This window comes from Macrobrachium rosenbergii, chromosome 28 (genome assembly GCF_040412425.1).
Source record: "Macrobrachium rosenbergii isolate ZJJX-2024 chromosome 28, ASM4041242v1, whole genome shotgun sequence".
Classification (NCBI taxonomy): domain Eukaryota; kingdom Metazoa; phylum Arthropoda; class Malacostraca; order Decapoda; family Palaemonidae; genus Macrobrachium; species Macrobrachium rosenbergii.
Window position 1 is genome coordinate 208416 of NC_089768.1, and position 25663 is coordinate 234078.

A 25663-nucleotide genomic window follows, 5' to 3' on the forward strand; every position below is an offset into this window, starting at 1 on the left:
GTGAGGTAAGTGAGGTTGTTGGGGGGGCCCCCTTTATTTGACTCCCCTGCTTCATCAATTTCTTCATTTGCAGGTTTTGTAAAGTCTTCCTCCTTGGGTGATAGAGCTCCGTCTGCTATCCCCAAGTTGAAGTTGAAGACTTCATGGAAGGCGAAGGGCTACAAGTCCTCGACCTCCAAGAAGGCACGCCCTTCCCCGTCGAAGGCTAAGGCTTCAGGGCCTGTAGCCTCCGGGAGCAAGTCTGGTTCCTCCAGCAAAGGCGCGAGTAAGAGGGCTGCAAAATCAAGCCCTCCTCGCCAACCTGCTTTCGACGCAGAGGCCTTTGCTAATCAGCTGTACAAGCGCTTTACGGAGGACTTGGATTCGAGATTTAACAAAATCTCCGAAAAGTTGGCCAGTCATGAACCACAGTATGTTATCCCCGACACTGCGGACCTCCCGCCGTTCGATGTCGGTAACCCTTGGCGTTTTGCACTCCGGGCCATCCAACATGATGGCAAACTGACACTTGATGGTCTTGGCACGAGACGGTTGGAGGAATTGGAGTTCTTCCCCCCCGATCTCCTGCCCCCTTACCCAGGCTTCGTGAGGCTTACGGAGGAAGCTTGGATTCGGTCAGACAAGGTTCCTAGGGAGACTGTCATCGTCCCTAGGGACCAAGCTCAGTCGGCTCTTCTGCGCACTCTGACGGAGTGGCAGGCAGACAATACGAAGTTGACTCCTTTCAAGGGCAACTTCACTATGTTTGCCCTGGGAGACAACCTTCCCACCCCTTGCTTGGACAAAGTCGCTCTGGCTACGGCCCGAGCGTGCTTTGATGGTAATCCCTTACCACAGCTAAGGGAGACAGACCCTACTTCCCTGGTATTCCCAGGAAGTAATGAGTTCTGGCTGGAAGCCCCGTCCACTTTCACGGTCGGGAAGCTGGACCCCTTCTGCGCTTCCACGCAGTTTAGTGAGCAGCTCCCTAAGCTGCCGGAAGCTCTTTTGAAAGCAGAGTTTGATGCTCGGGTTAAGTTAGCCCGATCCTTGAACTCCGTATGCCTTTCTGAAGCTACTGCCGTCTCCTGCTCGGACGAACCTTTCTTTCAGGTATTGGCTAAATCCTTGCTGGCAGGCTTCCAGTCTGACTTATTTGAGTTTATTATGGCCAGACTGGAATGTCGGAAGTTCATCTTTGCCGATGCGACTATCCGCCACGAGCCTAACAAGCTCGTGAAAAGCTCGATCTGGGGACCTAACCTCTTCCCTGAAGAGGAGGTCACGAATGTTATGGCCGAGGCTACACGGGCCAACCAGAGTCTTCGCTCTCGCTGGGGCATTTCGCCCTATAAGCGTAAGACCCCAGAATCGGCCGCCCCCAATCGAGAGGAGGTAAACGCTTCAGGAGGCATAAGAGGCCCTACCATCAGGCGGTAGTCCAAGCCGTCCCGGTCTCGGCAGTAGAGCAGCCTTCTACTTCCAAGGCTCACCCCCAACAGTATGTGCTGGTCCAACCAGCTGCACCCTCCTATGTGGCCTCACCGGCGTACAACCCCACATACGAAGGCCGTGGTTACTTTCACGGCCTTAATAGGGTTGCAAGGGGAGGAAGAGGCAAAGCCCCCCATAGAGGGAAGCCCAACACCACCCCAAGGGGAAGACCTGGACGTGGTAGGGGGAATAAACCCGCTCCCTCCCACTGAGAGAACACAGGTAGGCGGTCGCCTGTTTTGGTTCAGGGACCAATGGACCTTCAGCCCTTGGGCACACAGCATTGTGTCCAAAGGATTAGGATGGAGCTGGATCAAAGACCCTCCTCCTCTAACCAGGTTTTACCAGCCACCCACGTCAATCCTAAAGGATTACGTGACAGAATTGCTCAACAAACGGGCAATAAAGAAAGTAAGGCACCTAAAGTTTCAAGGCAGGTTATTCACTGTTCCCAAAAAAGACTCCGATCAGCAAAGAGTGATCCTAGATCTGTCGCGTCTAAATCTCTACATAAAAATGCGACAAATTTCGCATGCTTACGGTAGCTCAAGTACGGACTCTACTTCCGCGTGGAGCCGTCACCACCTCTATCGATCTTTCAGACGCTTATTATCACGTCCCGGTTGCGCGGAACTTCTCTCAGTTCCTCGGTTTCAGACTCGGGAATCAAGCCTACTCCTTCAGGGTCATGCCCTTCGGTCTGAACATTGCGCCCAGGATATTCACAAAGCTGGCGGACACGGTAGTACAACAACTCCGGTCTCAAGGGATATCCCTAGCAGCATATTTAGACGATTGGATAATTTGGGCACCAACAGTTCCGGAGTGTCAGAAAGCTACGTCCATAGTCATCAATTTCCTGGAGTCGCTAGGTTTTCAACTGAACAGAGAGAGTCCCGGTTTCAGTGGTTGGGTCTCCAGTGGGATCTGTCGTCTCACACGCTGTCCCTTCCGCCTTCCAAGAGGAAAGAGATAGCATCTCTCACCAAGAGATTCCTCAAAAATCCATCAGCATCCCGTCGGTCCCAAGAAAGGGTCCTTGGATCTCTTCAGTTTGCCTCAGTGACAGACCTGCTATTAAAAGCGAAATTAAAAGACATAAACAGAGTGTGGCGGAGTCGAGCCAATGTCAAGCTCAGAGACAAGGTCTCCTCCATTCCTCAAATCTTAAAGACAAGATTGCGTCCTTGGGCCTCGGTCAAGGGCCTGTCCAATACAGTTCCGCTTCAATTTCCCCCTCCGCACTAGTTGTTCACACAGACGCTTCCCTAAGCGGCTGGGGGGGATATTCACCAAAACAAAAAGTACAAGGAACGTGGTCCACAATGTTTCAGCAGTTCCATATAAATACCCTGGAAGCTATGGCGGTCTTTCTAACTTTGAAGAAAATCCGCCCCCCCAACCGGATTCATATCAGGTTGGTATTGGACAGCGCAGTGGTAGTTCATTGCATCAACAGGGGCGGCTCCAAATCAGGCCGAGTAAACCAAGTAATGGTTGCTATCTTCTCCCTGGCGAACAAGCACAGCTGGCACCTGTCAGCCACCCACCTAGCGGGGGTGCGGAACGTGGTGGCGGATTCCCTGTCCAGGACTACTCCGTTGGAGACGGAGTGGTCCCTGGACGTGGAATCTTTCAAATGGATTTGCCGCCGGGTTCCGGGCCTCCAAGTGGATCTGTTCGCAACGGAGAGCAACTTCAAGCTCCCCTGTTATGTGGCCCCCAACCTGGACCCTCAGGCGTATGCCATAGACGCAATGACAGTAGATTGGAACAATTGGGAGAAGATTTATCTTTTCCCTCCAATAAATTTACTGCTGAAAGTTTTACACAAACTCAGGACATTCAAAGGTCAATTAGCCCTAGTAGCCCCCTATTGGCCGAAGAGCAATTGGTTCCCTCTTCTTCAGGAACTGGGATTACGGAGTCTTCGGATTCCCAAACCCATTCTGACGCAGACAGTACAAACCAAGACTGTGTCAGCTTCCTCAAGAATTCAGAATGCCCTAGTTTTATGGACTTTATAAAATTCGCAGCCCAAAAAGGAGCGAACATTGACCCCGTCAACACTCTGTTTTTAGAATCAGATAAAAGAGATTCTACTATTAGACAGTATGACTCAGCAGTCAAAAAATTAGCCTCCTTCCTAAAAGCATCTGAAGCCAAAATCATGACAGCTAATTTAGGAGTTTCCTTCTTTAGATCATTGTTTGAGAAAGGCCTTGCTCCGGCCACTATTACCACAATCAAATCAGCATTAAAGAAAGTATTTCTTTACGGCTTTAAAATCGACCTTACAGATTCTTACTTTTCATCTATCCCCAGAGCATGCGCTCGTCTGAGACCAGTATCACGCCCACAGTCTGTTACGTGGTTTCTCAATGACGTCCTCAAGTTAGCATCAGAGATGGATAACTTTCATTGCTCTTATCAGGATCTGTTAAGGAAGACCTTATTTTTGATTAGCTTGGCTTCAGGTGCTAGAATCTCAGAGCTGTCGGCTCTCACTAGAGGTGATAATTATGTGAACTTCCTCCCGTCTGGAGAGGTCCTCCTTTCCCTGACCCTAGATTTTTAGCTAAGAACGAAGACCCACAAGACAGGTGGTCTCCTTGGAAGGTGGTGCCCTTCCTCAAGACCAGTCTTTATGTCCAGTTTATACACTTAAATCTTACCTTTTAAGAACTCCACAGTGTAAGTCGGGTCCTCTTTTTATCAGGGAGAAAGGTGGTACTCTTTCACTAAATGCTATAAGACAACAAATTCTTTATTTCATTAAACAGGCCAACCCAGATTCAGTTCCCAAGGTTCATGATATTCGAGCAGTTGCTACTTCCATTAATTACTTTCATAATATGGACTTCTCAGAACTTATCTAAATACACGGGTTGGAAATCACCTCTAGTGTTTAAACGCCACTATTTAAAATCGCTCGAAGCCCTGAAATTTTCTACCATAGCTGTGGGAAGTGTCATCTCCCCACCTTAATTAATCATATCCTTGTCCTTTCCTTTTCCCCCCCGCCCGCCTGCCTCATTTACTTTTCTGCTTATTCTCCTGGTTGATTATACCTCACTGCCTGGCTCCTCATATTGATGTTTCTTGTACCTGTTATTGGAAAAAGTGTAATCTGATATGCCATGATTGTTTTTCTTATGGGGTACTGGACAGTTTTTATTTGGCTCCACGTACCCCAGATATATGTATATGTTAATGCTCATTGATTTTTTCTCTTACGTGTTTAGAATAAGTTTATGTGTATAGTATTAAGGTTATATTTACAGTTATTTTGTGCGCTTTTCATGTTTCACTTTGCTCAAGTAATTTTAAGATTTTTTGGGGCCTCTTCTCCGTTGTGTCGGGGACCTCCCCACGTTTCATAGTATTAAGTTTTTTGATGTGCCTTAGATTTAATATGCCTTAGTCTTAGTATTCTTGCTCACGAAAGAGATTGCTTAATTAAAATTTGTTTTGGTAAACTTTTGCCTTTTTCTTCAGATTACCCCCCATTTCTTTTTCCTGGTACTTGCAGCCTTGGCATGATTCTCTATCACGATTTCACCGGCTGACACGGGACTGGACTCAGAAAAGGGATTTTGACAAAGGAAAAATCTATTTCTGAGGAAGGTCCCGTGTCACCCGGTGACCCTCCCTGAATCACCTAGTACTCTCCCCCCCCCTCTTGCACATGCCAAGTCTGGGGTTAGTGCTAGCATGGAATGAGGTAGGTGGCGCTGGTGTCGCCGTCCTGGCGGGTGTTTGGTGTGGGAGCTGTAACGGCTCACCGCTCTGTTCCGGGGTTTTGATAGGAGAGATCTTTCGAGTAGGTTTCCGTGGTAGTGGTATTCACTCACCCTTCCTTATACCGACGTCTTCCTAGAAGACGCCGACTGGGGGTAGTAACCCCAGCTTTCCTGAAAGCTCTTTTTCTCTGGTATATCTAGCAAGGTTATACCTAGAAATTCGTGCTGTAATGGAATTTCACCGGGTGACACGGGACCTTCCTCAGAAATAGATTTTTCCTTTGTCAAAATCCCTTTTTTATCTATGTAAATACGTATCTATTACTGATTTATTTATGCCTGTTTACTTTGTACATGTCAGAGTATTATTGTGTCAATTCTTGTAATTTAACTTTTCATGGTATTTTTATTTACCTGTCCTGTGTCACTCCGGGGTCACCACTATAAGGGGTGCGAAATAATGAGCAGGTGGACATGTACTGCTAGTTTACTGGGAAAGCAGGCTGCTTATAAAGCGGCGTGCGGACGTCATACAAAGGCATACAATAGGATACAGGTGACCCTAGGTCAATTGTTCTTGATGCAGAGCCCCCAGCCCATCGCCTTTTTCAGCAGGAAGTTCAGCCCCGCGGATTCCTGCTACAGCACCTTCGACAGGGAACTCTGCGCAGTGTATCGGGCGGTACGTCACTTCAAGTTCCTCCTGGAGGGTACGCCCTTCACAATCTGGCCATCGTGAAGTTCACCTGCACAATCAAGTACCTCCCCGGCAGGAGGAACCCTGTAGCGGACGCCCTCTCGAGGATCGAGCTCAATGCAGTACAGCTCGGGATTGACTACGAGGACCTCGCCCCGGGAGCAGGCCACCGACCCAGAAGTTCCAGCCTACCACACCGCCATCACGTTGCTCAAGTGGAAGGACGTGCCCCTCGCCCCTGGGGGGCCAACACTGCTGAGTGACGTAAGCACCGGCCAACCCCGCCCCCTGGTACCCACCTCCCACTGCCGTATGGTGTTCGACGACATCCACGGGCTGTCCCACCCCCCCCGGCAGGAGACGGCCGAGCTGTTGGCAGAGAAGTTCGTCTGGCACGGTATGCGGAAGGACACGACGGCCTTGGTGAGACAGTGCATCCGGTGCCAGACCAGCAAGGTGGGGCAGCACACCAAGTCGGGGGTGGGCAAGTTTCCCCAGCCAGGGAGGCGGTTCAGACACATCCATGTAGACGTGGTAGACCGCCTTTCCCCATCAGGCAGGGCCAGGTATCTCCTGACAATCGTCGACCGCTCCACCTGAAGTGACGCCCATGCAAGAAGCCAGCGCCAGTGCGTGCGCCAAGGCCCTCCTCTCCAGTTGGATCAGCCGGTTCAGTGTCCCGGACCACATAACCACCGACAGGGGCCCTGCTTTCCTGTCCAAGCTGTGGTCCTCCCTGGCACGCCTGCTGGGGACCTCTCACCACACCACCACACACCACACCACCACTACTTACAACCCCACGGCCAACGGATTGGTGGAAACATTCCAAAGGCCCCTGAAGGCGTCCCTCATGGCCTGCTGCACCACCGAGGATTGGAAATACCAGTTGCCTTGGGTCCTCCTCGGGCTGAGGACCGCCCCCAGAGCCAACGGTGACCCATCCGCAGCAGAGAAAGTCTACAGGGAGCCCCTCGTAGTCTTGGGCAAACTCATCACGGGAGATCGCCACAGCCTGCCAGTCCAGAGGCTCCGTGACATGGTTGGGAAGTTCGCCCCTGCCAGCGTACCACACCCCCACAAATAGCTGAAATCTGCAAATACAGGCGGTCCCCATTTACGACGGGGTTCCGTTCTTCGCCCGTCAGAACCCAAAATCGTCAGTGATATATAACATCGTTTAAAATCGTCAAAAATCATAAGAAAACCTTACTTTTAATGCTCTGGGTGCATTGAAAACGATGTAAACTGCATTATTATTGAGTTTTACATCAAAAAAAGCCTTCAAATTATGATTATTCTGCCATTTTGGGGCCATATTTCTTCCGGTCGGATCGGGTGTCCAGATTAACGTCGTAACCCGAACATGCGCCCTGTAAGCCAGGAAATAATTTCTGATGAATATATTTGAAAAGCGTCAGTAACCTCGAACGCCGTAAGTCGAACCGCTTCGAAACCGGGACTGCCTGTACTTAAAACCCCTCTAAAAACACTTAGAACTGCCCATTTTGATAGTTTAAACACAAGAAAAACCCTGTAAAAATGCTTATACCTGAGTATTTTAGAAGTTTTATCACAAAAAGTGCATTTATTCATGAAAATTATATGAAAATACAGTAATTAGTGAATATTTCTCAGTGAAAAATACCGCAAATGGGTGAATTTTCTGCGAATTATGTTCCACAGAGAAACCCGCGAATGCGTGAGTCTGTGAATCATGAGAACGCGAATCCTGGGGGGTTTACTGTATACCGATAGGTCGGCACCTTTCACGCCTCCTGGCCTGTCCTCCACCACCCACGTCTTCGTCAGGAACGACACCATCCACCCACCCTTAACCAGGCCCTACAAGGGGCCCTTCCGCGTGCTGGAGCAGAACACCAAAGCATTCCGGCTAGCCATGCACGGGAAGGACAACTGGGTGTCTGTTGACCGCCTCAAGCCCTCCCTGTTGGAGGAAATGGTCGACGATACCACACAGCGCCCTCCGCAGAGACCGTCGCCCCAGCAGCCAGCCCAACCCAAAAGAAAGTTGCGTGACCACACCCCCCAGCTATCCTCGCAGAGCTGCGACTCTCCCCAACGGCCCAGCAGATACCTGCTTTGATCAGACGTTACCCACGTCTTGGGGCGGGGAGTATTGTAAAGTCTCCGCTCAACGGGTTTTCTATGGTGAACCTCCCATTTTCTACTGTGCCTTCCTACAAGCCTGGGGCACGCTAAACAGCCACATTTTTATCTATGTAAATGCGTATCTATTACTGATTTATTTATGCCTGTTTACTTTGTACATGTGTCAGAGTATGATTGTGTCAATTCTTGTAATTTAACTTTTCATGTTATTTGTATTCACCTGTCTGTGTCACTTTAAGAATTGACCTCGGGTCACCTGTATCCTATTGTATGCCTTTGTATGACATCCGCATGCCGCTTTATAAGTGGCCTGCTTTTCCAATAAACTAGCAGTACATGTCCACCTGCCCATTATTTCACACCTCTTATACCCCCTCTGACAACCATTCCCTGGAAAAATACAAAAGAAATCTTACTGTAATTACACTGGAACCCTATACTCCAGTGCAAAGCAAACCAAATAAAAGTAAATATCTTGACCCAACCTTGACCCACTTCGACTCCCTCTTTGGAAGTGGAAATTGGTCAAGATGCCTGACTTTAGAAACACAGAAGAAAATATCGGCATTGAAATTAGAAAACTTCCTGTTGAATCGACATTCAACGACTGAAATGTGATTCAGACATATAAAAGACCAGATGTGGTTGATAGAAACCGCAATGAAAAATCAATCAGAAAATTACTTAACTATAAAAAATATTGATAATATAAAGGTACATATAAAAAAAACACGAAAATATGAACAAGTGTACAAGTACTCCCTGATGGTGATAAACAACCAATAGAAAAGAATATATTGCTGGATTCCCTTAAAAAAAGTACAACAGTGTACAAGATTGTGAAATACACAACATAGCCAGTAGACAGAGTAATGGAAAAACACTGAGAATAGCAAAGATAAAATTTGAAGGCCATGAATTACCCTTAAAAATTAAAATCATGGACTAAGGCAGTGAACTGAGACCGTATGTTCCAAAACCACTACACCCCTTTGATGTGGGACCACCTTGATGTGGTGAGGGGGGCTCTTGAACCCCAGGAATCCGTTCCCAGGTTTGAGTCCAAGAGTCTCATATATGATTATATATTTCTTTGGATTAATTTTTGTGGAATTTTCCACTTTTGCTAAAATTTATTGGCACTGTTAAGTAGGAAAAGATATCATTGCTGGGATTGGGTTTATATCCGAAGCTAAATACTGCAGTGGGAACTGCGGTAGGACCATCAACTGCCCGATAATGTTTGGGTCTGAGAGTTATCAGATTGATAGCTCAAAGGTGGAACTATTCTTTAGGGCTGGGACACGGATTCCAAGGGGATTTGGTTTTGGGGATAGGGCTCTCTGCATTCTATCCGGTTTGTCCATAACGTGATCAGGGTAGGGATGATAGTATTCTCATAATACCTTCGGTCCTAGCAAGCGGGTTTGGCTTACACTTGGGCAACTCTAATCATGTTGTGCCATCCCCTATGGGGTAGTAGGGATGTGGACATTTGGGAATCAGTTCTCAGTTGCACCATTGGTGGAAGAATAAACTTCATGAAAGGCTAATGATATCTTTTTAAGTTTCCAGGTTTGATTTATTTTTCCTCAAATCTTTATGATAAGTAAAAATAAAGATTTGTGTACCCGTGCACCCTTTGATGGTCTGTCTCGGCAACCTCTGACAACCCCTGCTTAGAAAAATCCAAGAAACATCATTCTACTGTAATTGCTCTGGAACCCTTGGCTCCAAGTACAGAGTAAACCTAAAAAAAATTAAATATCGTGTTGACCCAACCTTGACTCACTTCGATTCCATCTTAGGGAGTGGAAGTTGGTCAGCCTTAGAAACTGACCAAAAACTATCGGCAGTCAAGTTGGAAAATTATTTATTGAGCAGACATTCAACGACTGAAATGTTGTTTAGACAGATAAAAGAAAAGACATGGCCTATAGAAGCTACAACAAAAAGTCAGTCTGAAGATTATCAATAAAAATGTAGATAACATAAATATAAAAATAAAAAAACATGTTACTGCGAACAGTATTCAGGGTACCATTGTACCTCCTGAGAATAATAATGAGCCAGTTGAAAAGAAAATACTATTAGACTCACTTAAAAAGAGATACCCAAAAGTACAGGATTGTGAACTATATGATCTACCAAGTAAACAGATGAATAAACAAATATTTGAAATTGCAAAAATAAAAGTTGAAGGTCAAGATCTACCTCAGAAAATAACAATTTTAGGCCAAACCAGAGAAGTAAGGCTATATGTCCCAAATCCGCTACAGTGTCAAAATTGTAGTAAACATGGACATACAAAAACATTTCGTTGAAACGAACCATTGTGCATGTATTGTGGATCTGAAGAACATGCCACACAATGGAGGTGCAGTGAATGATAGTGTATAAACTGTGGGCAGGACCACCATGCAAGATCCAAGGAATGTATGTACTATATACTCAGAGTTAAAAATATTACAAGAAAGAACTGGAATGTCTGTAAAGAAAGCTAAATTAGAATTGAAAGTGAGAGGGATTCAAGATCCACTAAGAAACGTACATATTTTTCAATAATAAAAGCCAATAATGAAACAAAAGAGCATACTGTACAGTACAGATAGAAATAACGGAGCACAGAAAAGTAAATCTCAAGAAGCAATTGATGCTTTAGAAATAAAAACTAAAATGGTAAAGAATAAAGAAACGGGTACAAATGAGAAGGATAATATTTCATCCAATTCATTCGAAATATTATTGCAAATAGGAACCAGGAGGATGCTAATAAGGAGGTAACAGAGGAGGGTCATGATGGACTGGAAATTAAAGACAAAAAAAGACCTCTGGGGAGAACACCACCCAAAACGAAGAAACCAACTGTTATTAGAGAAACTTTGGTTAAACCAAAGATAAAGGATATGATGAAAGAGCATAAACAATAAGAAGCTAAGAATATGCCTTTATCTCTTAAAATAATAGTTAAACATTTAAAGGCAGATATCTAAAACACTGAAGAAGTGAAAGAGAACCAATGATAACAATAATTATGTCAAGGGAGAAGAGATTACTCCATCTCCAGTAATTGGTACAAGAACAAATCCAGAAAGAAATATACATGATAATACATGTGGATGTAATGATTGTTTCATTGAATTATGCAGTGGTAACAAAAACAGAATGTTTCATTGAATTATGCAGTAGTAACAAAAACAAAACAAAAGATGGTTTAACAAACATTATAAGTAATGTTATGAAATATAGAAAAAAAGAAACCATGGATTTGAGTACCCATGAAAAAGGTTGCATGTGCATTGAGCACTTAGTATTTTATAAAGAAAAACAAATGAATGTTGTGAGTAATTTATTAGAAAAATTCGAGTTGATAATACAAAAAAAAGAAAGTAAAACTCTACCGCTATAGCATAATATTTTCAATAGTTATATTATACAATGGAACATAATGGTCCATAGACCAGATTACACCAGGAGAAATACAAAGATTATTACTAAAAGAATATGCACCAATGATATTATGTTTACAACATATCAACAAAACAACAGTAGGTAAATATACCTTAGCATCTACATCTAGAGAGGAAGAAAGAAATGTAGGTACTGCTATATATGTACATTACAAAGTATGTACCTGTAAACTTTACTGACCTGCAAATATTGAGTATAGAATACGAATAAAAACGATAATTATGTAATTTATAATTTATACAACCAGCCTAATAAAAATTACGACGTTGACAAACTTAAAGAATTATTTAACAATGCCAAAGAACCTACATTAATAGTAGGTGATTTTAATGCTCACAACCCATTGCGTGACTGTAACTGTACACACTCAGATATAAAGGAAAGTAAAAGAAAAGAATTCTTAGATTCAAAGGATATGTGCTGTATAAATTAAAACGAAATCAGCACATATTTTTCAAAAACACATGGAATGTTTTCTTTAGTAGATTCAACTGTGTACAACAAGTATAATCCTGCCAAGCATGTCTCTCAATATAACATTTATAAAGCAGATTGGGAACTATATGAATTCCACACTAGGAATATCCCACCATTTGAGTATGTACAAGATCATAATGAAACATAGATTTCTTGTTAATTTCATTAAAAATGCTGCTGATAAAACAATACCAAAATCAAAATCTCATCCAAAAAAACTCAGTCCCATGGTGGTCTGAAAAACTAACAGAATTAATTAAAATAAAACACCAAACTGGAAGACGATTAGATAATTTGGATAGAAAGTTCAGTAAAATTTATAAAACAGTACAGATATTAAAAGAAAATTTACAAAAACTAACTATATTATTATTGTAGACTGATACTTTGAAAGCTCTATATAAAAAATTATCAGCAAAGTTTAAAAAAGAAGTCATTCAAGGAAGAATCAATTTGTAGAGGAAATGTGTATCAGATTTCTCTAATAATACTCCCATACAAAAAATACGGGAAAAATTCAGGAAAATATATGGTTCCCTTGTTAAACCACCTAGACAATGCCATATTGTACTTGAGCCAAAAGAAATGAGTAATGTAATAGGAGAAAACTTAGCAAAAGTAAGCAGTCATAAAAATTTAGATGAACACTTCCGCATAAATAAAAACAGTTTAGAATTAATAACAATAAAATTTGAAACTATAGGAGATATATATTATAATAGAAAGTTTAATATGGAAGAGTTGAATTAAATATTCCCCTGGAGGTGACAATATTTGTTTTTAAATGATCTGCTACTTAGCACCTTTGGCAAAATCATACTTATTAGAATTTCATAATCACATATGGCTTCAAAATTTATTTCCTGATGAATGTCGTAAAGCTATAATTATCCCTATCCCCAAACCTGGAAAGGATCCCAGTAATGTAAATAATTACAGACCAAGCTCTTTATCAAGTTGTTTATTCAAATTACCAGAGAAAACGGTAAATGGTCGACTAACATGGCACATTCGAGAAAATAAAAGTTTGACTCCCACTCAATTTTGGTCACAATGTAACAGATCTACATTGGATTCTTGATCTAACTTAGAAGACCATATACGAAGAGGATTTGAACAAAAAATTGCTATAGCCATCTTCTTTGACACTGAAAAGGCATATGATACTACATGGAGATATGCAATACTAGAAACGTTACATAAAAACAGCATCCATGGACATATCCCCAGGTTTATTGAAAACTTTTTCACAAATCGCACTTTTCAAGTGAGAATTGGTGATGTACTGTCAATTACATTTCCACTTGAAAATGGTGTTCCACAAGGAATCGTCCTTAGTGGCACACTGTTTACTTTAGCAATAAATGACTTCAATAATAATCTACTTATTGGAATCGAAAGTAACTTGTATATGGATGATTTTGCCATATGCAACATGCTGAACAAATCATTCATAAAAGCACAATAAAAATAGATGAATGGGCCTCATCTGTAGGCTTTAAATTATCCATAAAAAAGACTAAAGCAGTAATGTTTTATAAAGATAAAAAGTGGAAAAAGGGTGAGGAAATAGATTTCAAAAATCAGAAACCTTACCAATTGGCCAAACAGCAAAATTTTTAGGATTAGTATATGATACTTACTTGAACTGGAAAGCCCACATAACGTACATGAAATGAAAATGTAAAAGAGCATTAAATCTAACTAAAAAACTATCAAACACTACTTGGGGAGCCGATAGACATATCCTTACCTTACTGTACAAAGCAACAGTGCTGTCTATCGTTGATTATGGAAGCGAAATATATGACTTGACTCAGCATCAGATGCAATGCTGAAAATGGTAGACTCAGTTCATAATGCAGTGCCTTAGAATATGTTCAGAAGCCTTTAGATCATCACCAAAATCATCGTTACAAGCTGAAACTGGTGAACTACCTCTCTCTCTCTCTCTCCATAGAGAGTTCATAACAAGGAAGAGTGCCCGAGAATTCAGACGAGTGATTCTCCAGACGAAAAATTATTTGGATTAAGAGATGTATTTACTAACAATAATTTACCACCTTTCCAATTAGATGTAGAAGATTGTTCCAGTTACTGAATTTAAATATACAGATACTGTATACATTCAATAGTAATATTACCTCCTCCTTGGAATATGAATAAAATGAAAATTTGTACACACTTAAAATATTTATCAGAGAGTTACTCATGTGCCTCAGAACACCATAGACAACATGCAGTAGAACATATAATTTGAAAAGGTCCACATTACGCAATATACACCAACGGATCTTAGTCTCAATACAGAGTGGGGTATGCTGCAGTGCCCCAAGACAAAATATATCAGTTCCTTCTACCTGATAATGCCTCAGTATTTACAGCTGATTTATGTGCAATAGCATCAGCCATAAAAATAATTGAAGAAGCCTCATTTAATAATTTTGTGATTTATAGCAACTCCAGAAGTGCTATAGAAGCCATTGAAAGTTACAATCCAAAATGTAATATTGTACAACAAATTAAGTTTTCACTCCATAAATTGTATAATAAGGGAAATCCCTGCCCATGTAGGGATTAAAGAAAATGAAGAGGCTGATAAAGCAGCTAAAGAAGCGGTCCACATGACAAGAGCTAATATAAACATCCTTATTAGTGACTATATAAGATATATAAAAACAATCATTGTAAGTAAATGGCAAAATACTGTATATGGATTGAAGAACCTGAAAATAATCAATTAAAACAGATAAAATCCAGTGTTGGAAAATGGAGTTCATCATATCAGAGAGAGAGACACACACACACACAAGTAATTCTGACGCGTCTTTGAATAGGCCATACTCGTTCGACACATGGACACTTAATGAACAGCCCTTGTGGCTCTTCCGAATGCCCAGAGTGCAAAGTGTTGGTAACAGTCAAGCATGTATTGCGTGAATGTCAGAGAAGGAAATTTTGTGAGAATCTTCTACATTTTCAGCAATACCAATTTTAATGTTCATGAGGAGCTGTGATTTAATTGATAAAATATGAAAGTAAGTAAATATTAAAAATATGAAAACTGTTAGGGCATCCAATGAACTTTAAAACAACTAAATTTTAAAATTTTACTCAGCTTATTCTGAATTTTAATATACCTTTTTAGTGAGTATATATGGAAACATGAGCATAAATGTATTTTCTGAGCTCGTCCCTGTGTCAGCTGGTGAAATTCCCATCAAGCACGAATTTCTAGGTATAGATATTGCTAAATATACCAGAGAAAAAAACTGTCAGGAATGCTGGGGTTACTACCCCCAGATCGAATATCTATTATGAAATAGACGTCGGTATAGATAAGGGTGAGTGATTGTTGTCACTGCCACAGGACTGCACTCTGTAGACATCCCAATGACAAAACCCCGGAACGTGAGGAGCCGATCTAACGCCCGCACTCACTTGCCCACCAACCGACGACCCCAGCGCCATCTGTACTCTTTCCATTCTAGCACGTTTTTCCCTTAAGAAGGCTTTTTTCTTGTGCTGGTTTTTTTACCATATTTGCTTGGATTAACCATGTCTTCAAGCAGTTTCACCGTTATGAAGTTAAGTACCATCTTCTTGTGGGGTTTTATTATCAGTGAGGCTGTTATTGGCCCGTAAGTTAATATTTACAGGGTCATATATCGGGCGCTCCCCGGCGTTCGCCGCCTCTACCATGATGACCTTGAGGTACACCCTTACAGCTCGTTTCTGCAGGGGTTTCTCTCGGTCGTTTACAATTTTATTCATGTTTCGTAATTCCCCTTCAAGAAGTTCCTTTTGGAGGCGTTTATCTATGTCGGGCGATACCTGGTACCTTGATTAGCGTCATTCCTCACGGAGGCTTCCTCCCCTTATTTTGGTTCTTACAATTAATTCATAGCTTATACCAGGCTCTCGCGCGAGTAGATTCCCCCTCCAAGGTGGTGCTTTCTTTTGTCAGTTTCTCTGATTTGTAGTGTAATGGATGACATGGATAATTTTGGATTTATTGTGGTCAGGGCTCGGCGTCAAGAGCAGCCAGTTGGCTGCCTACCTCCTGTTCGCCTCGCTCGGTTAGGCTATACACTTAGCACAAGTTCTTATATTTTTGTATATTCGATCATATTACGTGTATGTTGTTATTGGTTAACTTTAGCAGTACTTATCAGAAATTGGGGATCCTAGCCTAGCCCTCTCACTCCAATCGGTGGGTTAGGTTATTCAGGTTAGGCTTTGGCATTGTCTTAGCTCCCATCTCTCCCGACTATGTCGCTTGAGCGGGGGAGGGAGGGGTAGGCTGGTCGAGGGAGTTCCTGTTTGTTGTTCCATCTGCCTTACCGCTCGTTTTCGGGTTTGCTAGGGCATCTGAAGCCCCCATCCCCTCCTCCCTCTAATGAGGGAGAGAGGAAAAATAAAAGGGGGATCTTCTTTATGCATTGCCCTTCTGCCCTGTGTGTCGGTTGTTGGTTGGACTGCGTTACGGGAATTTCTCTCCCTTCCACCCCTCTTCCTCTCCTCTCTCCTCCCTTTTACTGTCTGGGCTGTGCCTTCAGAGGAGGGTGAGAGTTTGGCGTTGCTTTAGACTAGTGCTATTATCCTATCCTCCCCTAGTACTTTTGGTGAGTGTCATGAGTCTCCCTGCGTGTAGGAAGTCGATACGTCTGTTTCGACGCCCCGTTGCGAGTTACAGTCAGTGTATGGGGGTGTCCCCCGTCCACTTGAACATAACTCTCGATTCCACCTTCTAATTACTGCCTCCCTGACTTTGCTAGTGGTGTGTCATCTCCCCGCGTGTGGGACGTCGGTCTCTTCGATCGTCACCCCTCGGGGGACTAGTCCGGTTCCCAGTTGAGAGTCACCCACCCTCTTGGCCTCCGTTCTAGTGTCAACCGCTCGGCTAGTGTTTCGTTGGTTCGCTCTCCTCTGGGTCAGGCTGAACTTTGATCACCTTCAGGGTTTAAACACATCCTAGCTGGTTCCGCTCCGCCGTCCCCAGTCCTCCCGTTGCCTTCTTACCGTTACCACTCCGGTGGTTTTGGTTTTCAGTAGGTTGGCCTTAATCACACCTAGTTCTCTAGCTGTATAATAACTGGGGGTAATGATTTACCCCGCCCTTCCCGCTGTAACCAAGTGACGGAGGCACGGGATCTCGGAGGGGTCCGCGCCGGAACACTATGACCAGCAGTGTACTGCTATCCTATGTTGTTAACCATTTACTTACTACCGGACTCTGGCAGTAATTATACTTTAAGTTGATTTTACAATTAAGAGTTGCATGATCCTAGGTTAAGGTCCTACTCCATCGAACTATCTCCGGCGCTCCTTAATTTAGTGTGTGTCATGTTTTGCTCTGGTTTATTGTCCCGCCGGAATGCTCCGGCGGGTCCGGTATAAATTAATTAGCATGCTCCATTACCTGCTATAGTTTAAGGTCCCTATCTCCGCCGGTTCTGCTCCAGCGCGCCTTAAATTAAGTATGTTCATATACCGTCTACCACTTACAGACAGTACGTTGTCAGGAGCCCGGGTGCACTGCAGTGCTGCACCAGCCCTATGGGCACGTTGTCTGCCGTTCCCATTCGGGCTGTGCAGTCCGGATGGACGACCTCATCGTGTGGCACCCGGACGGTTGTGAGGTTTGCTTCGCTCTTTACGAGCTTATCCAGGACGAGTCGGTAAGCCTATAGTTACTGCCTTTAGTTTACCTGGTTGCCTCACTTGTTTCAAGTACGTTATGTTCCTGATATATTGCTTATATATCTCTTCACTGAGCGCTCGGTCATTAAGTCCCTGCTCTCTTCCAGGCCGACCAAACTTCCCGCAGCGACGCCTTGGGTTCTCTTCGGGCCTGGGTGGCTGGTTTTGGAAGGAATGTTCCGTCAGGGAAGCCATATGTTCTGGACGAGAACATCCGTAATCTGCTTTACCCCGGCGCCCGGATCTCAGCGGCTGTTCCATCAGAAGTCGCCGCTCCTCTCATCGAGCAGATCCGGGTAGAAACCCAGCCTCCCCAGGACGAGAATTTGTACGTGGCGGTGTTGGAGGAAGTGGCGGCCATAAACCTTGACCTGGAGCCGATGAATACAGAACAGGACCAGGAGGTAGGTAGGGAGGTAAGTGAGGCAGTGGGGCGGGCTCCTTTTTGATTCCCCTTCATCCACCGCTTCATTTCAGGGTTTCCAAAAAGTCGTCTTACTTGGAGGACAGGTCGCAATCGGCTGTCCCCAAGTTGAAGAAGTCTTGGAAGGCGAAGGGCTATAAGTCCGCAACCTCCCGCAAAGCAACCCCTTTCCCTCCGGTGAAGCCACGGGATACTAGTCCGGTGGCTTCCACAAGCAAGGCCACTCCCTCTGCTAAGGGAGTGAGTTCGAGGGCAGCTAAGGCAAGCCCTCCTCGCCAACCTGCCTTTGATCCGGAGGAGTTTGCCGGTATACTTCTGCAGAAGTTTACTTCGGAGGTGGATGCTAAGCTCAACAAGCTTACGGAGAGGTTGCAGAGTCAGGAGAGTATGCTCTCCGGGTTCATGCGCTCCGGGGGGTCGGCGGTACATTACCCCATTCTGGATGCCTCCGCCCTCCCTCCATTTGACAAGGGAAATCCTTGGCGTTTGGCCCTTCATGCTCCCCGGCATGAAGATACCCTAACGATCGAGGGTTTAGGCACGCGCAGGCTTCAGGAGTTGGAATTCTTTCCTCCTGACCTGCTGCCCCCCTACCCAGGCTACGCCAGGTTGACGGAGGAAGCTTGGGTGGGGACGGATAAGGTCCCGAAGGAGACAGTCATCTTCCCAAGTTACCAGGCGCAGTCTACATTGCTGCGCACATTTAATGAGTGGCAGGCGGAGAACACGAAGTTGACCCCCTTCAAGGGCAACTTCACGATGTTCTCGTTGGGTGATAGAGTCCCAACCCCTTGCATGACTAAGGTGGCTCTTGCGACCGCCCAGGCATGCACGGAAAGTAAGCCGTCGCCTCAGCTCCGGGAGACTGATCCCACCTCACTGATCTTCCCCGGAGACGATGATTTCTGGAAGGATGCCCCGGCTACTTTTATGTCGGGTAAGCTGGACCCAGATTGTGCATCCACCTTATTCAGTGAGCAGCTTCCCAAACTGCCGGAAGCCCTCCTGAAAGCAGAGTTTGAGACTAGGTGTCGGCTGAGCCGATCACTGAACTCCCTGTGCCTGGCGGAATCCACCTCAGTGATGTACTATGAGGAGCCACTCTTCCAGGTCCTGACGAAGTCTCTGTTAGCAGGATTTCAGGCGGACCTGTTTGACTTCATGGTAGCACGGATGAACTGCAGCAAATACATCTTCGCCGACGCTACCATAAGACATGAGCCTAACAAGCTCATGAAAAGCTCCTTCTGGGGGGCTAGTATCTTCCCCGAAGGAGAGGTCAACAATGTCCTGGCTGAGGCAACCAGGGCTAACCAGAGTCTGCGCTCCCGCTGGGGTATCCCTGCTTTCAAAAGGAAAGCCCCCGAGTCTGCCGGGCCCCAAAACAGGCCTGGTAAGAGATACAGGAGGCACAGAGGACAACACCAACAGGCCGTTGTCCAAGCTGTACCTGTCTCGCCAGTTGGCCAGCCTTCTACCTCGAAGGCCCAGCCTCAACAGTTCATGCTGGTGCAGCCAACTCAGCACTCCCTTGCTGCGCCTACCTTATAAACGTCTCCTGTGTATAACCCTCCTATGAGGGCCAGGGGTCGTTTCGGAGGCCTTAACAGGAACGCAAGGGGAGTAGAGCAAGAGCCTCCTTCAGAGGCAAGGCTGCCTTGCGATCCCTCTCCTGGGGAGAGGAGGCCGAGGTAGAGGAGGCAAGCCTTCACCTTCCCAGTGAGACCAATCAGGTGGGCGGCAGACTTCACCTGTTCAGGGACCAGTGGACCTTCAGTCCATGGGCCCACAGTATAGTCTCCAAAGGTTTGGGGTGGAGTTGGATCAAGGGCCCTCCCCTCTGATCAGATTTCATCAACCGTCTTCCAAACCTCTGGGGACTTTGCGAGGAGGAATTACTCCAAAAGAGGCCATAAAGAAAGTGAGACACCTGAAATTTCAAGGCTGGCTGTTCAGTGTTCCCAAGAAAGACTCCAGTCAACAAAGAGTAATCTTGGATCTGTCGCGTCTCAATCTTTATATACAATGCGACAAATTTCGCATGCTTACAAATCAGCGCAGGTACGGACTCTACTTCCTCGTGGAGCCGTCACCACCTCTATAGATCTTTCAGACGATACTATCACGTCCCGATTGCGCGAACTTCTCTCCTTCCTAGGTTTCAGACTGGGGAAACAAGCCTACTCGTTCAGGGTCATGCCATTCGGGCTCAACATAGCACCCAGAATTTTCACAAAGCTGGCGGAAACGGTAGTGCAGCAGTTACGGTCCCAGGGGATATCGCTGGCCGCATACCTGGACGATTGGATAATTTGGGCATCCAACGCCTGGGAATGCCGGAGAGCTACGGCCATAGGGATCGAGTTTCTGGAATCCCTAGGCTTTCAGATAAACAGGGCAAAGTCCCGCCTAACTCTGGAGGCTCGATTTCAGTGGCTGGGTATCCAGTGCGATCTGGACTCGCACAAGCTGTCTATTCAGCCAGCCAAACGGAGAGAGATAGCCAAAGCCACCAGGCATTTCCTCAAAGGCAGGAAAGCCTCTCGCAGAACGCAAGAAAGAATCCTGGGTTCTCTTCAGTTCGCATCTGTAACAGATCTGCTCCTAAAAGCAAAACTGAAAGACATAAACAGTGTGGCGGAGACGAGCCAATGTCAAGCTCAGGGACAAGGTGTCATTAATTCCTCCGGTGCTGAGGAAAAGACTCCGGCCGTGGTCCACAGTCAAGGGTCTTTCGAAGTCAGTTCCCCTTCAATTCCCTCCCCCAGCTCTAATAATCCACACAGACGCTTAGTTGTGTGGGAGGGTACTCACCAAAAGAAAAGGTACAGGGTACATGGTCCACACTGTTCCGTCAGTTCCACATAAACATTTTGGAGGCGATGGCAGTGTTTCTAACTCTGAAAAAGCTTTGCCCCACCAACCAGATTCATATCAGGCTGGTGCTGGACAGCGCAGTAGTGGTACATTGCATAAACAGGGGGTTCCAAATCGAGCCGGATAAACCAAGTGCTGATAGCCATTTTCTCCCTGGCGGAGGAACACGGCTGGCACCTGTCAGCTACCCATCTAGCAGGAGTCCGGAATGTCATTGCAGACTCCCTGTCCAGGGCAACTCCGCTGGAGTCAGAATGGTCCCTGGACAAGGCTTCTTTCGAATGGATCCGCCGTCAGGTTCCGGGCCTTCAGGTGGACTTGTTTGCCACGGAGAGCAATCACAAACTCCCTTGTTATGTTGCTCCCAACCTGGACCCTTGAGCTCACGCTATGGATGCAATGTCAGTGGACTGGAACAAATGGCAGAAAATCTATCTGTTTCCGCCAATAAACCTGCTGATGAAGGCGTTGCACAAGCTCAGGTCATTCAAAGGTCAAGTGGCCCTGGTAGCTCCCAACTGGCCGAAGAGCAATTGGTTCCCTCTTCTTCTGGAGCTCAAACTCCGGTGTCATCAAATACCCAGGCCACAGCTGACTCAAATAGTACAAACACGGACTGTGTCAGCTTCCTCAAGAATTCTGAATGCCCTGGCTTTATGGACTTTATGAAATTCGCCGTTCAGAGAGGTGCGGATATTGATCCCGTTAATACTCTGTTTCTGGAATCAGATAAAAGAGATTCTACCCTCAGACAGTACGATTCAGCAGTTAAAAAAGTTGGCATCTTTTTGAAGGAATCTGAAGCTCAAGTCATGACCACGAATTTGGCAATATCATTCTTTAGGTCACTGTTTGAAAAGGGTCTGGCTCCGCCACCATTACCACAGCGAAATCAGCTTTGAAAAGGTGTTTTTGCATGGCTTCAAGATTGATTTAACAGATTCATATTTTTCGTCCATTCCCAGAGCATGCGCTTGTTTGAGACCAGCGACCGTCCACATACGGTTTCCTGGTTTCTTAACGATGTTCTAAAATTAGCCTCAGAAACTAATAACGATCAATGTTCTTATTTGAATCTGTTAAGGAAGATGTTGTTCCTAATTAGTCTAGCTTCAGGTGCCAGAATATCAGAACTGTCTGCTCTCTCTAGAGGTGCGAATCATGTGGATTTTCTCCCGTCAGGAGAAGTTCTGCTTTCCCCAGATCAAAGGTTCTTAGCAAAAAATGAAGACCCTCAGGATAGGTGGTCCCCCTTCCCCCTGGAAGGTTGTTCCTCTTCCACAAGACCTGTCTTTATGCCCAGTTGCTACACTTAGGAACGCTTTCTTTAAAGGCTATCAGACAACAAATTCTATACTTCATTAAGCAAGCTAACCCGGATTCAGTTCCTAAGGTTCATGATATCCGAGCAGTGGCTACCTCCACTAATTATTTTCATAATATGAATTTTGACGAGCTTAAGAAGTATACGGGCTGGAAATCTCCATCAGTGTTTAAACGCCACTATCTGAAATCACTGGAAGCTCTGAAGTTCCCTGCAGTGGCCGTAGGAAGCATTGTCCCTCCGCCTTAATTAACCTTTAATCCTTATCCTTCCCCCCCCCCCCCACCCGCCTGCCTCATTTACTTGCCCTGCCATTTTCTCCTGGACCAGACATGCTTCACAGCCTGGCTCCTGATATTATGATGTACAATCTTGCGGTGTTAGTTTTTAAGTTTGCGACATGTTATACTTACTGTGATTTAGTTTTAAGTCCGGAGGTACCTTTATAAATTTTCTGTCGTTTATTTAGTTTTGGTACCTTTCCACCATAGTATTAATTATGTACATAGTTGTTTCTCATGTCCTTTACTGTGGTATTAATTATATCCCTAGTCATAACTCAGTTTCTCTGTCTATACCTTTTGTATTTAATCATGTTTTGGGGATAATTAAAACTATTTTCAGTAATAGTGTTTTTATACATGTTCACCTAACTGTTTGTTCCTTTTAGACTTTCACCAAAGCTTAGTATGATTCTCTGTCATGATTTCACCGGCTGACACAGGGACGAGCTCAGAAAATGGATTTTGACAAAGGAAAAATCTATTTCTGAGGGAGGCCCTGTGTCACCCGGTGACCCTCCCAGAATCTAGGTTTCCCCCCCCCCGAATAGGCATACCAAGCTTGTGGGGGGTGCTAGCCTGGAATGAGTACAGATGGCGCTGGGGTCGTCGGTTGGCGGGTAGGTGAGTGCGGGCGTTAGATCGGCTCCTCACGTTCCGGGGTTTTGTCATTGGGATGTCTACAGAGTGCAGTCCTGTGGCAGTGACAACAATCACTCACCCTTATCTATACCGACGTCTATTTCATAATAGATGTTCGATCTGGGGGTAGTAACCCCAGCATTCCTGATAGCTTTTTTCTCTGGTATATTTAGCAATATCTATACCTAGAAATTCGTGCTTGATGGGAATTTCACCAGGTGACACAGGGCCTCCCTCAGAAATAGATTTTTCCTTTGTCAAAATCCCTTTATTGTGTGAGTATGTTGAAGTATGAGAGCATGTGCCTTTTCGCAGTTTTTAATTTCATTGTCATTCATTCATTACCATTCCGAATGACTATTTGGTCCCAGTGCTAAGGCCTCTGACCTAGACCTGGCATTTCATCCAAATCCTTCAGGCCAGCCCTATGAAAGCTGATAGTGAGCTCAGCGGTCTTGTTAAACTGTTTTAACAATAATACTGTACAGTAATAATAATTGTCAAACACACGGACATCTAATGAATGACCCAGAAAACCATACTCCTGAATGCTTTGAACGTAAAGTAGTGTTACAATTAAACATTTACTTTGTGAATGTCCAAAGTATAATCATCAGTGACTAACAAGTTTTGGAAATAAATCCATCGGTGATATTTTGTCAAAATCTTCAACATTTGCAATTAATCCACTTATAAATTTTTTGAAAAATTGTAACTTAATTGACAAAATATAAAAAATTAAGAAATGTAGGTACAAATGAATCCTTCAGGCCAGCCCTGTGAGAGTTAGATAATCAGCTCAGTGGTCTGATAAAACTATTTTAATAACAGTAATAATAACACAGTATATGCTAATCTCATTGTCTAATGGATCAGTCATTCAGTTGTGGGGTGTTCAAGAGTTCAATCCATCCCACCTGAATTGCTGTGGTGACTAATTGTAAGTACAGTAATGGATTTGTGATGGATGGAACCAGTTCATTTTTTTAAGACATCTTTTGAACAGTCCATTACTTACAAGTCAAAGTTTTTGCTTCCCAGTCGCACTATTTTCTCACAGCTATCAGCCCAGATAACACAAAAAAGTGAAGTTAACTGTTGGAGACATAGGAATCTATAGATGTTCTGGGCATTTTAAGACCTTGAGTTTAGCCTGATTACAAAAAACTGAAGTGGCTTTGTATAGAAAAATTAATTTTACCTCAGAAGTTTTTTCATGCATTACAACATTAGTATTAAGAGGAGTTCATAGTTACGTGAATAATCCTAATTTCTTGTTTTACAGATATGAAGGTTCTTCACAAAGAAGCATTTTTGACATGGAAATTAGAAGAGATGAAAGCATCTTGTAGAGCTACTTTGAAATCTGTAAGCAGACAACTTCCTGTAAATATGTGAGATGGTCTCACCCACAAAAATCATATTCACTCATAGTCATAAATTATACTCACTACGTAAAGACTTCATAAAGATGGTAAAATACAAATCAAATTGTGAACAAAAACTGTATTACGTTTCCTTATTGGTGAAAATTAATTATTGGAATTTTTGAGTATCACGCCTGCAAGACCATCTAACTCCTTGTAGGGGTTATGTGGGTTAGAATGAGGAACAGTTCAAGACAATGAGGCACTTTAAGCTAAGAATTAATTGCAATGAAATGAAGAATTTTGCTAGGTACCATTGTTTGATATCAAAGAGAGTAGGAAACGGTAAATTGACCCCTTTAATTAACATGGATAGACAGCTAGGAATAGGTGCATTTTTGTTGGTTAGACAGAGTCTGCAGTTCCACACCAGGTCTCTTGCTCTTTCACACCTGACCATCTTACAGGCCGCCTGAGGACAAAGGCCTATGGTAGGATAAGCCAGCCTAATCTGAATCATCCAGCAAGGAATAGTTGCTATTTAGAAGTCAGTGCATAAGTGAAGAAGGCGTAGGATCTTTCTGATTGCTCTTTATGGAGCATTCTCAGTTATTACTACTTAACTTGTACAGTGTTGTGATTGTCCTGTGGCAATTAGTTATTTTGTGTGGGTATTTATGTACTGTACTGTGCAGTAGGGACAAACATAATGTGCTTCCTTTGTGATATCTCTGTATGCATACATTCTGTATTAACCTGACACTGCCCCCAAGGGATTCTTTTTTTATTTCTTTTACTCCGAAATAAAGTACTGTTGACATTTTAATTGGTATCATCTGACACACTGTATTTTTTTAGTTTTTGAAGATGTTGTATCACTTCTGTCAAATATCAGCAGACCTAGCTTAGTTAGCACAGGAAAAGTTTCAACATTTCTTCTGGTGTTGTATGCATGCACCCTGTGTTAACCTAGTACTTTCCCCAATGGATTCTTTATTTTTTCACTCTGTGCTAAAGTACTGGGTGACATTTTACAGATGTATCTAATGTT

At 44.1% G+C, this 25663-nt stretch overlaps 1 protein-coding gene across 1 annotated transcript in view; it reads left to right on the plus strand.

Moving 5' to 3' along the window:
* Positions 1-25435, plus strand: part of LOC136853964 (mitochondrial ribosome-associated GTPase 1) — a 194012-nt gene extending 168577 nt beyond the window's left edge. The window contains exon 6 of the mRNA XM_067129862.1: positions 24531-25435. The gene's annotated coding sequence lies outside the window, so the exon portion shown is untranslated. The remainder of the gene's footprint in view (positions 1-24530) is intronic.
* The last annotated feature ends 228 nt before the right edge of the window (positions 25436-25663 follow it).